The sequence below is a fragment of the Prionailurus viverrinus genome, chromosome A1 (assembly GCF_022837055.1).
Source record: "Prionailurus viverrinus isolate Anna chromosome A1, UM_Priviv_1.0, whole genome shotgun sequence".
Lineage (NCBI taxonomy): Eukaryota > Metazoa > Chordata > Mammalia > Carnivora > Felidae > Prionailurus > Prionailurus viverrinus.
The window spans coordinates 155,790,528-155,802,719 of NC_062561.1; the positions used below are offsets into that span (position 1 = coordinate 155,790,528).

At 36.1% G+C, this 12,192-nt stretch overlaps 1 long non-coding RNA gene across 2 annotated transcripts in view; it reads right to left on the bottom strand.

Moving 5' to 3' along the window:
- Positions 1 to 2,313: 2,313 nt before the first annotated feature.
- The window catches only part of LOC125168907 (uncharacterized), a 39,148-nt gene continuing 29,269 nt past the window's right edge, over positions 2,314 to 12,192 (bottom strand). The window contains exons 4-5 of one of the 2 annotated variants that reach the window (XR_007153341.1): positions 5,748 to 5,917; positions 2,314 to 3,235 (exon numbers count right to left, since the gene is read on the bottom strand). This is a non-coding gene — a long non-coding RNA (uncharacterized LOC125168907). Of the gene's footprint in view, positions 3,236 to 5,730; positions 5,918 to 12,192 lie in introns of both variants that reach the window. The other variant, XR_007153340.1, reaches the window with a different exon arrangement.

Here is a 12,192-nt window from a genome sequence, read left to right on the forward strand (position 1 = left end):
CTCTTCTCACTCTCTTTCATCTGGTAGCAGACAATCGTTTTTAAAGAATACCTTTAAAAGTTGGAATGCAAATTTATAAGTTTGGAATCCTATGAATGGACGTAGGGTGGACAAATTTTCAAAACGGGGTTTCCTCACTCCAACATCTACTTGGAACTCCCTTCCAGTTTCTGACTCCAGCCGCCATAAACAGCAAACTTTGATAAGTATTGCAAAGCAGAGAACATTCTTGAGATTTCTAGGACCTTTTTGTTCTTTACCTTTTCATCAACATTCAGAGACTCTCTTAGATTTTATGTTACCCCCTGGCTTCCCAGAATCTCAGCACCAGGACTGCCCTCTCCATGCACTGTCCCTGGCTGCTTCTCTAGTCCTTTTTTAATTGAGTTAAAAGTTCTTTTCTTTTTCTTTTTTCTTTTTGCATCATGGTATCATAGAACGAGTTTGAGATTTTGAGCCAAAACGCACTAATATAAAATTCCACCTTTGCAAACTACTGACTCTGCGACTTTGGAGAAATAATATGTAATATTTCTGTTTGGATGTTTGTTTGTTCATTTGGTTTTATTTTGCAATCTGTGAAAAAGGATGATGACACCTACCTGAGGTAGGTAAGTAACACCAACCTCACCTATTACCGAGGATCAAATGCAGTAAAATGTGTAAGGCACCTACCACATAAACCCTCAAGCTGATCTATTCATGTAATATAATATCTGGTACTAATTTATGGTGCCCTTTCTGAAGCAACAATATGGTGGTCTTTCAGACAATACCTGAGTGAAGGTGTGTTTCTAGTGAACTTAGTTGTCGGGTAAGAAGGTTGTTCCTACCACACTTCTAAATTTTTTTTAATGTTTGTTTATTTTTGAGAGAGAGAGAGAGTGAGTGAGCATGAGCAGGGGTGGGGCTGAGAGAGAAGGAGACACAGAATCTGAAGCAGGCTCCAGGCTCTGAGCGGTCAGCACAGGGTCCAACTTGAGGCTTGAACTCACAAACCACGAGATCATGACATGAGCCGCAGCTGGACGCTTTACCAACTAAGCCACCCAGGCACCCCCCTACCAGCCTTTTGAAAAACTCCTATTTTGCCTCCATCTTTATCATGCCCAGGACAAAACTGATAGCTTGTTGTTTTCAAATCTGCTTATGAAAAAGATTCAAAATGTCATTTTTCTAACCTCGTGAAATCAGGAGTGGAAGCAACTTTGAAAGAACGGCTATGGCAGTCAGGTTGCCTGAAAGCCGGAGGGGTGGGTTTTGGGTGAGAGGTGGCAATGCTGTCAGACAGATGGCAGGGGACAAACTGAGAGGCACAAAGGATGGGCTGGCAGCCTCAGGTACCCCTTTCCCTTAGCCAAGATTCAGGGAGATTTGGGGGTGTGAAGAGGAGTGAAAACCCAGGTGGACAGTCTTTCTTAACTAGCACTAATTAATTAGTCTTGGCTGAAAAATTCCCACTTTGACATAAAAGAACACTGCAAATCATGCAGTGTTGTTTGTTCAAAGATCTGGGATTAGATTTGGCCATTACGCTGCAGTGGGCACTATGTTTGCCACTTTTTCATCTCAGCATTTTTGTTCGGAATGGGAGCATAGGATTCAGAATCTAGGAGCTTTTTACCATCAGTAAAATTCTCTGAGACTAATATCGATGTTTTTGAAACCCAGGTAAGTGACACTTGTGCAATTCTACCTTTATCACTTCCTATTTTTTCTTCTTCAGGATCATGTTCAAAACGTGATCAAAAATAGCAGAGTCTCTGGCACGGTGGTTGGGACATGGGCTGTGAAGCCAGATGGCTGTCTAATACTCTACCACTTACCAGCCATATAACCTTGGACATACCATTTAACTTCTTCCTGCTCTAGTTTGCTCATATATGAAATGGGAATAATAACACCAACTTCACAGGACTATGAATAAGATTAAACACATTAATACAGCTAAAGTCCTTAAATCATGTCTGGCAAATAGTTTTGAGTTCGCTCCTAGGTTGGCACATAGTAAATGCTATATGTAAAAGTGTTAGCTACTATTGCTGCTAGAAGCTGTCAGAGTAAATTCCACACGCCATATTAGTACTTTAACAACAGTACACTGATCCATCGTCTCAGAGGAGCTCATTCAAGTGTGCCAGATAAATGTCTAAATACACTTACTCATCAAACCAAACATGAATTTACTCCGTAAGTTGAAAGGAAGCACAATGAAAACAAACATTTTATTTTTTAACAGAAAATTGTTTAAGTTTTCGTAACTTGATATAGGATTCAAATAGCTTCTAAAAAAAGCGTTTGGCAGACTCTAATGTTGATCAAGTTCAGAAGTAATGTGAGAACAAAATAAAATGACTATTCAATGGAGTATTGATTCATTCAATAAGCAATTACCATATGCCTTACCCTGTACCAAGGTTTGAAGAAGAGACACACACAAAATAAGACCAGTTTCCTACCTTTTTGGAGTTAGAATCCAGTAAAAAAATGTTAGATAGATAAATAATTTTAAAATCACAGTACTGAGCACAGTGATAGTCAAGGACGCAATGATATGGGAACATACAGAAAGAAGTGATTTGTATATGAGGGGTGTATGGTGATGCTTTGGGGTTGGCTGCTAGAAAGCAAACATTCGTCCCTACCCTTAAGTGGGATATCTGTTCATAGAGAAATTAGAAACTCATGACTTCAATATTCTTTCATTCTTACACTTAAACGTTTTTCAGTCAAGCCTGAGGAAAAAAAATATATAATAACAAGCATATAGGCTTGATCCCAAGATACAGAGCTTTCAAAGTCTTCAAATTTAGTAGGAAAAATTAATTATACCAAGGAATATTAGTTCATTATATTAATGCAACATTGTAGTTAATATTTTGAATGTCTAGGGGAAAAAAAATTGTAAAACTTTACCGGCACACCATAGGCAGACCTTTGGGACAGTGATATGAGAATGTTTTCCTTGGTTCTTATGTTCTCCCTGAACTAATGTGATCTGTCAGGGCCCCATGTATTAATTAGTGCCACAGAAATACACAAGTGTTTCAGCAAGATAGGAAGATAGCTCATTCTTGAGAACTGTTCTCACGGGAACAAGTCACTCAAACCCCTTCATACAGCCATTTATATCCTCCCTGGTCAAGTGAGAAGCGAGGAAGCAGAGATGGCTTCCTGGTCTCATTCAATATATTGTCCAATCATGATGAATCAGTTCTCTTCTTCAACTGAAAATCTGTAAGAAAGGAAGTTCAAAAACTATAATACTACTTGAGTAGAACTAAGTGGATTTTTAGAATGTATAAATACCCTTTAAAATTTTCGTACACTCGGCAAGATGCAAAACTCCAAGTATTTGTTAAAATAGCAGGTTTCAAAATACAACTTCAAGACATAAACTACCAGAAGACATAAGTACTTTCAGTGAGGCTCAGCTTTTTGGTCATCATCAGGTCTCAAACTCTGACACTTCTACACTAAGCATGAGCTTGGGAACTTAGGGAGATAGAATCCTGGGTGCTCAATCACAGGAAATTTTGAGTCACACCCTGTGGTAATTGGCTCACCCTTAAACTAACTTTGGGACCATAGCTCAAATTATAGGTATCATAATTAAAATAGTCAGCGACCTGCCACAGCCAGTAAAGAAACATAATGCAAAGAGAAATCCCATCCATAATAACGAAAATATAAAATACAAAGGAAGAAATTTGATAAGAAGTGGGCAAGACCTAAATAAGAAAAACTATAAAATGGCATATATATATGATATATATAAGATATATGCATTAAATATATATGTATTTGTATATATATTTGCAATATATACATTTTCATTATATGTTTGAAATATATACTTAGATGCATTAAATATATATTTATATATTAAGTATATATATTAAATATATATATATATTTTTTAAATAAAGATTTGAGAACCAAAGAACCTTATCATCCTCTGAGCACATTAGCTAAGGCATCATCCTTCTCTATACTACTACCCCTATTTCTATCTAAAAGATCAAATGCAAGAAAAAATCTTTGTCTGAAACAATAAACTGTCTTGTTTCTTTGTTTGCTTCTTTTATGTATTGGATACTAAAATAAGCTTGTGAAAGCAAATAATTTGTCTCTCATGTGTACTCATGTCTGGCACACTCATAAGAATGTTTAATATGTAAAGAGTTTTTATTAACCCAATACATAGGATGAACTCTTGTGCAGAAAAATAATTAAAAGCATTAAGATATAAATAATAAATAAAATTGCTAAGAAATGAAAACAGTTAAACTTCAGTAAATAGTCAAAGTATAAATTGAAAATGCATGGAATAGCATTTTGACCTCCAGTTTTTATGAATAATTTGGTAACACATATCAAATGAATTTTAATTTTGTATTTCCTTTGAGCCACTAATACTTCTTAGGAAAGAATAGGAGATTTACCAAAAGAAGAATATGTATAAGGATCTCCAATACAGAATTCTTTCTGATGCTAAAATGGAAAAACCACTTACATAACCACAAACAGGCTAATGGGTAAATAGGTCATGCTATGGCCATGTCAAGTAAAAATATGAAGCATTTAAACAATGTTTTCAAAGAATATGAAAAGCTTTGGAAAATATACAGAAAATTGATGACAGAAAAATCCCCCAAACAGAATGCAATACTGTCTATATAGTATTATCTTAATTTGGAAGTATGTACCTGTGTAAAAAAATATATATAAAAAATTGGGGGGGCACAAACACACAAATTAGCAATGACTTTTAAGGGTGCTTTAAATTTTGTTTCCTTTCATATGCTTTTCTTTATAGTTCTTAAGGTCTACAGTAAAAATGACATTAATTTTAAAAGTCAAGTAAAGTTATTTTTTAATTGCCAACTGGCTTATTTAAAAATACAACCCAGAACTTTAGCTATTAAGACTACAGAGGACATATAAAATGGAATGTTGTCTGATAAGTGTAGTATAATTGTTTCATTAGAGAAAATTCTCATATTTCTACCTACCTTTTAGGTTGAACCACATATTTTTTTTTATATTGTTTTCTTTCTTTTCCTTTTTTTGGAACATTATGGTAGCCAATTTAATTTTTTCATAGGTTAAAATGCAAGTATTTTATTAGTATGCTTTTCTTACTATGGGCCCAAATTCTTGCTTTTGAAGGAAACAGTAAACTATGATCCATGAACATGGATGGTAACTGAATGCTTGATTAGTCACATTAGAAATGTTACATTTCCGGGGCGCCTGGGTGGCGCAGTCGGTTAAGCGTCCGACTTCAGCCAGGTCACGATCTCGCGGTGTGTGAGTTCGAGCCCCGCGTCAGGCTCTGGGCTGATGGCTCAGAGCCTGGAGCCTGCTTCCGATTCTGTGTCTCCCTCTCTCTCTGCCCCTCCCCCGTTCATGCTGTCTCTCTCTGTCTTAAAAATAAATAAACGTTGAAAAAAAAATTAAAAATAAAAAAGAAAAAAAAAAGAAATGTTACATTTCCTCAGCACAGAATCCAGGTACCATCTTTCTTGATGTAAAATATATCCACTCTCAGGTTCTTGATGATAACAAAAGCATCATCCTTGAGCACTTAGAACACAAAAAAAAGCTCAGAAGAATTTATTTCTCATGCCATAGACAGTTTTTTTTTATCACTCTTACTAGACCAACCTAGATATTGTTTTAAATGTGGATTCAATTAGATAAGTCACACATCAATAGAAAACTTACTTATCCTGTTTTAATACCTCACAGGCAGTTTCAACCACCAAATTATAGACTTCCTTCTAAATGTCAATGTCAATGCCGATTCTCATCTGAATTCAGTATAAAAGGCACAGTTCTTGCCACATTCACTTCACTCTACATAGCCATGCTTGGATCACGATGGTCTTCTCCAATCCATCTGTGGCAGCTGCTGGGATAAACCAAGATTTTTAAACATAAAACAACCCCATCTAGTAGAACCCAGGTTAAACCCACTTCTAATCACACAGGGCTTATGTTGTTCACCAAGTCTCAGATAACATATGTCAGATCATCCACTGGTTGGAAACCACAATTCTGAGATAATTTGAACTGTGCTATACAAATTTAAACACAAATGAATTTGAAGGCAGCAATTTTTCTCTGGACCATTTTGAGATAACTCACTTTCTCTTCCTGCCAGAATCCTAGGATCACCACAACAACCTTAAAATTGACTTCAACAGAGTCATCTTTTCAGTCACAGTGCCTGGTGTCTGAAGAAATAAACTCCTATTCCATGGATTTATATATATTTTTTCTTTTCAGTTCATCAAAATAATAACAAAGGCAGATTCATCAGCGAAACTTTTCTCTAGAATGTTGGTGGCCCAAGTTATACAAAGCCTACTGATGGTGGAAGTCATCCCAAGTGTACAGTGTCCCAAACTGGTTCTTCTAGAGGGTGAAGCATAAGGCAAGGATTAAGATGCTAACATGTTTTGGGAGGTGCTAGCCCTGGTGGTGAAGGTAACAGGAAAAGTGAAGCAGAGCAAAGCAAAGCAAGGTGGAATCAGGACACACGATGTGTTCCCACACTGGTTTCTGCTTAACGATGAGCCACAGAGATGGCAGATTGACTGAACTTTGTGTTATTTGGCACTCAGAACTTGTTTGCAAGATTTGCAAGAAGAAAGCAAGCCTTTGAGGAGTCACTGGAGAAGACAAAGACAGGGAAAGGAATTTATGTGCTCAACACCTTCCAGTCTCCCTTTCCTTTCGGTCAAAGGTCACATCACAAATAGCCAACCCCTCAGATTCCAGGTTGCATCTTATAACCTTCTGGTGACCACACGGGAAGCCATGTAGTGAGGATTTTCATCTAAGTCAGAAAGTGGAGGAGAAAACAACATAGGAAAAACTCATAAATAACGAAAAAGAAGGAACATGTAGCAATCTGAAAAGTGATCTGAGATTTGTGCCTCCAAAGACAGTGCCATCTCTAATCTTCTGACATGCACAAACTATAAGATTTCATGTTTAAGTATTTGCATTCCAAAACTGAATTATTCTTTGTGTTAACTATATTAGAAATAAAGGAATTTAATATTGATAGGAAATGGAATCTAAATCAAATATCTTAATTGAGTAATAGTTAATATCTTAATTAAATCCCATATCTAAAAAATAAATAAATTATATCAGTAAACAATAATATTTTCATTTTTGAATAGAAAAATACAAAAGTGTTCAAAATACTTTTTAAAGAAACTATAGAGAATCCATAAATTTCTATGAATCCTTTTACCTAAAATTATATTGTTCATGTCAAAATATAATTTTAAAGTGAGATTTGAAATTTATAAAATAAAATATATTGAAATTGGAATTATTGATGTGCTCTGTTATGTCACCTTTATTAATACCATAAGTAGTAATCAGGAAAAACCATTGTATCATATCAATAAAATAAATCACTTTCTATTTTGTGCCTGTCAATTGTAATAGCAATACAGTGTTAATTTAATAGAATTTGGACATTTTAGAAGGTATAAATAAAGCAATATAGTCATTAATCCATACTCTAACCAATTAAAACTTGCTAATATTTCATTTCAATCTTTTTATTTAGGCATACATATTTTACATCATCATAATATTTAAGTTGGTATTAAAATCCATGTATAATTTTGCATCTTTCTTTTTCACTTATCATTATATGTTATATATTATATTACATGCTAAGAATTTGCTCATATATTCATCTCTGAAAATAAAAATTTAAAGGGCTACATAATCTCTCTCCATTATACTGATATTCATAATGTTCTGAAGCATTCTCTTATTAGATACAAATTTTTTCTGTTTTTATTATTAGAACTAATATTATAATGCACACTACTGTCTGAATTTTGATTATTTTCTAGAGATCAACTCATAGAAAGATAAAAAGCCAAAGAAAATTCATTCTGAGAGATTTATTAATCTATGTTGCCATGCTTTTTCCCAGAAATATTTTTTGGATTTGAACTCCTATCAGCACTGTATGAAAATGCCTCAGTGAAAAGGCAGGTCCCACAACTTTTCCTGTGACACTTACAGAATAAAAGTCCAGTTAATGAAATATCACCTAACTCTAAATTTCCAGGCAAATTTAAGTTTTTACCCAATCCACTAAAATCCTGGGAAGAGAAGGAAGAGTGAACTGAAAGATTTCTGGCTCTCCCTTTCATGGGGAGCGTTGTGGCTTTCTAGAAGCCTCTTCCAGTTAGCTGCCCTACAACCCTCCCTTCAGCACCTCTGTTAGTGGTAGTTCAGCCTCTGCAGTAACCCTGTGCCCCATAAGTGGTTCTGTTAAATGGCGGAATCCCTTGTGAGAAGACTCAGGGAAGGCTTCCTTCCTCAAGGCTCCCACTGACCCTTTGCACCACATGCAGCTGCAGCTGACTGTCTGCTGGACCCCTCTCCATTGCTGTGCTGTTTGCAGAGTGCTCCCTAAGGAGGGCAGTGGCCAGGCCCTATGGCCCTCAGATTCCAGGCAACTGTAAAAGTCTTCAAACACTTCTCTGGAAGGCAAACTTCACTTGAAAGGAGGTAAGAGAAAATACCATAAAGCAGTGGGGTCGGTGGGGGGTGGATTGTAGGAGCAAATAGTCCTTTTTATTTTTTCTCTTTCATGTCCTAGAGATGTGCGATGGGCTAAAGCTTGCAGAACCAGTTTCATAATCTTTTGGCATGTGCTACAGATATAGCTATAGCAACTTTTGATGGGTTATGAAAGGTTTTGGTGCATATGGAATTGAGACTTCTGCTTAGATTCCGAGACAACAGAAAGCATAACATTTAACATTATCCTAGATACATGAATAGTATTTATTTATATGTACATGATACTCTTGTACCTCTACATTTACGTATGAACATATTCAGAGTTTGGTATTGTATCAAAACAGATACATTTGGAGAGCGCGACAGATGAAAAGGACAGAGAAAAGTTGTCTAACTAAACCCCTACAGTATTTAAAGCCTAGGATACAACTTAGGATGGAATTAAATCCTTAATTTTAACTTTTGCATGTATTAAGTATAAGGTTTTGAAAGTTTATTCCTAGTATCTCTATCTGTAGCTACAACTCTCACTCATCATCTAGGACCTATCTGAAGATGTTAACAACCCCATGAATCTGTTCCTCTGGTCTCAGTTCTGATGAAGAGCAATACCACTTTTTAAGGATACATCTTTAGATACTGATTAAAGTTACAAAACTGGTATGAGAAATCTTGAGGAAGCGTCATCTACTAAAATTTCTCTCAAGCTGCGGATGAATCCAGGTCAGATATCTAATTTTTTAAAGTCAAGAGAAGTATTTCCATGAGGGTCCAGTGCCTATAAGAAAATATCAGCGCAGGGACATTCTGAAGGTTTGTATCTGACCTTTCTTTGGTTTTAATCACTGAAGTTCTCGACAGCTTAATAAGTTGAAGGTGCTGGGTCACCGTCTAACTTAATAAGGCCCGCCACTGAGACTTGGTCACCTCTGATTGCTCCCATAAGTCTTAACACATCTGGTACACTGTCCTTGGGTGAGAAATGTTTTCCATAACTTTCCTCTTGTTCACTACCCTGCATATAAATTGTTTTTATTAACCTGAGAATGATACAGCACTGTATATTTGTGTGAGCTTTTGCCATTTTCAGCTTTATCCTACAGAAAGAGAGTTGATTGTTTTCTCCAAAATGGAATTAAACACTGTTTATCACCAATGTCTTCTTTTCTATTTTTCTACCCTTATTTAATATGGGTCAAACTAACCTTCAGTTTGACATGAGATTAAAGAACTAAACATTGTAACTAGACTCTTTGAGACAATTTACAACATGCCATAGTTGTGGGAAGAAAGACCCAGATAAAAACAATACACCACTTCTAATGATTATTTCATAGGACAACATACACAGATGTAAATATCTAGGACTAATCAGTCGTATATGGAAATATATGTAGCTGGATGATTGGCACGTTCCTTTGTCCAGAATGACAAATAAATTGATAGACAACCTATTCTGTTTTATTTCAGTCTATTTTACAAATCTAATGAAAGTCATATTTCTGCTCTCTTTACAATTTCCCATATGGATAATAGTAACACGAAAGTTGATCCAGATGGATAAACCTACAGTTTTATAGTATGGCATTATGTCTGTATCTTCCACCTTAACCTTAGTCATGGAGAATGCTTCTTAGGGCCATTATAATTACATGAAGAAAATTGAGCGTCTTTATAAAGCAAGTGGACCAAAGACAACATGACTGTATTTTCACTAGGAAAATTCTGCAGGTGGAAATAGTTTGTGCTGGAATATATCCTATCTCCATGAAAACCAAAATATTTGCATACTGAAGGCATCAACCATCCCATCTTGGACACTTATCTTCTGATTTAATGTGATTTAAGCCTGTCTAAAATCCTATTTGTGAAGTCATACACAAATACCACATTTTTCACATAGTATTGCATCAAAAATATGAAAAAGGAAAAATACGAAAAAGCTAGATAGTGTCAGAAAACAGCCAGCTAGTCATTTTATAACACACAAGGTAAATACCAGTCTGGTTGTAATTCGGTCCTCTCCATGATACAGAAGTTAGAATTTCTCCTGAATCAAGCTAATAGCAGTTTTGGAAGCAGTTAAAGCAATGTCTTAGTTGTGTTATTTTTAATTTGCATATTGAAATGTTGAATTAAAAGTTAAGTGCTCCCCTCTGTCATATGTCACTAATGTAAATCTCTACACGAAACAATGGTTTTGTCATGTCACTTCAGCCTTAGTCAGACGAAACTATTACTTACATTCTTTCTTCAATTACCTACTATAATTCGCTCATTCACTCAAAGGCTGGGGCCCAGGCTTTTGGTTGTGGTTGTTTACCTTTTATTACTAAGCCACTCTTCCAGAATTTCCTTTAACTTCACATCATACAACTCGTTTGTAAAGCTTCATGTGATTCCAATGTAAGATGCTTAAATTAAGATTTTAAACAGCTTTATCTGCTCACATGAATTTATCTACCATACACATATACATGCAGATATCAAAAAAAAATCTACCTGCCGTTCCTCACTATCTCTCTCATTCAGGCAACTTCTCAGGCACCTGGGTGGCTCAGTCAGTTAAGCGTCCGACTTTGGTTCAGGTCATGATCTCACAGTTCGTGAGTTCAAGCCTCGTGTCAGGCTTTGTGCTAACAGCTCAGAGCCTAGAGCCTGCTTTGGATTCTGTGTCTCCTTCCCTCTCTGTTCCTCTCCTGCTTGTGCTCTCTCTCTCTTTCTCTCAAAAATAAAGACTAAAAAAAGAAAAAAAAATTAAAAAGGCAATTTCTTATAGTTCTTCCCTATGCCCTATAAGATCATATTCTCTATCACATTTCTGTGAGCTGATCATTTAGCTATCTAAGCATTTGCACATCTAATCATTTATTTTGTATTTTATATAGCACTTCCCACACCTGCACACCTTGTGAATGTACCTTTTGTCAAACTTTGAGGAAGCCCCACTGGGATATTCACAGCATCCTAAGGTTCTAATTTGCAATCATACTTGTATAACGATCAGGCCTCAAAGAGGCTCAAGACCTTCTATTCCATCTCTCACATTTGCAGCTAAGGAAAACACTCTAGGTGGCAAAGACAGGATTAAAACACCAATGAGTAGATTTCAAGTTCACAGCTCTTGCTGCAACAGCTTGCATTTACAACCCATAAGAACTGCTGTAAGTTAGTCCTCAGCAAATTAGCAGTCTTTTTTTATTTTAAATTTTTTAAAACATTTATTTATTTATTTTTGAGAGACAGAGAGAGAGAGTGTGTGTGAGCAGGGGAGGGGCAGAGAGAGAGGAAGACACAGAATCCAAAGGCAGGCTCCAGGCTCTGAGCTGTCAGCACAGAGCCCAATGTGGGGCTCAAACTCACAAACTGTGAGATCATGACCTGAGCCGAAGTTGAACATTTAACTGACTGAGCCATCCAGGTGCCCCATGCAAATTAGCAGTCTTAAAAATGTTAGTACTCTCTACACTACTGGATTAATCAGGGTTCTCCAGAGAAACAGAATCACTAGGATATATACAGATAGAAGTACCAGGTGATTTATTATATGAATTAGCTCACATGATTATAGAAGCTGAGACATCCCATGATCTGCTGTCTGTAAACTGAAGAACCAGG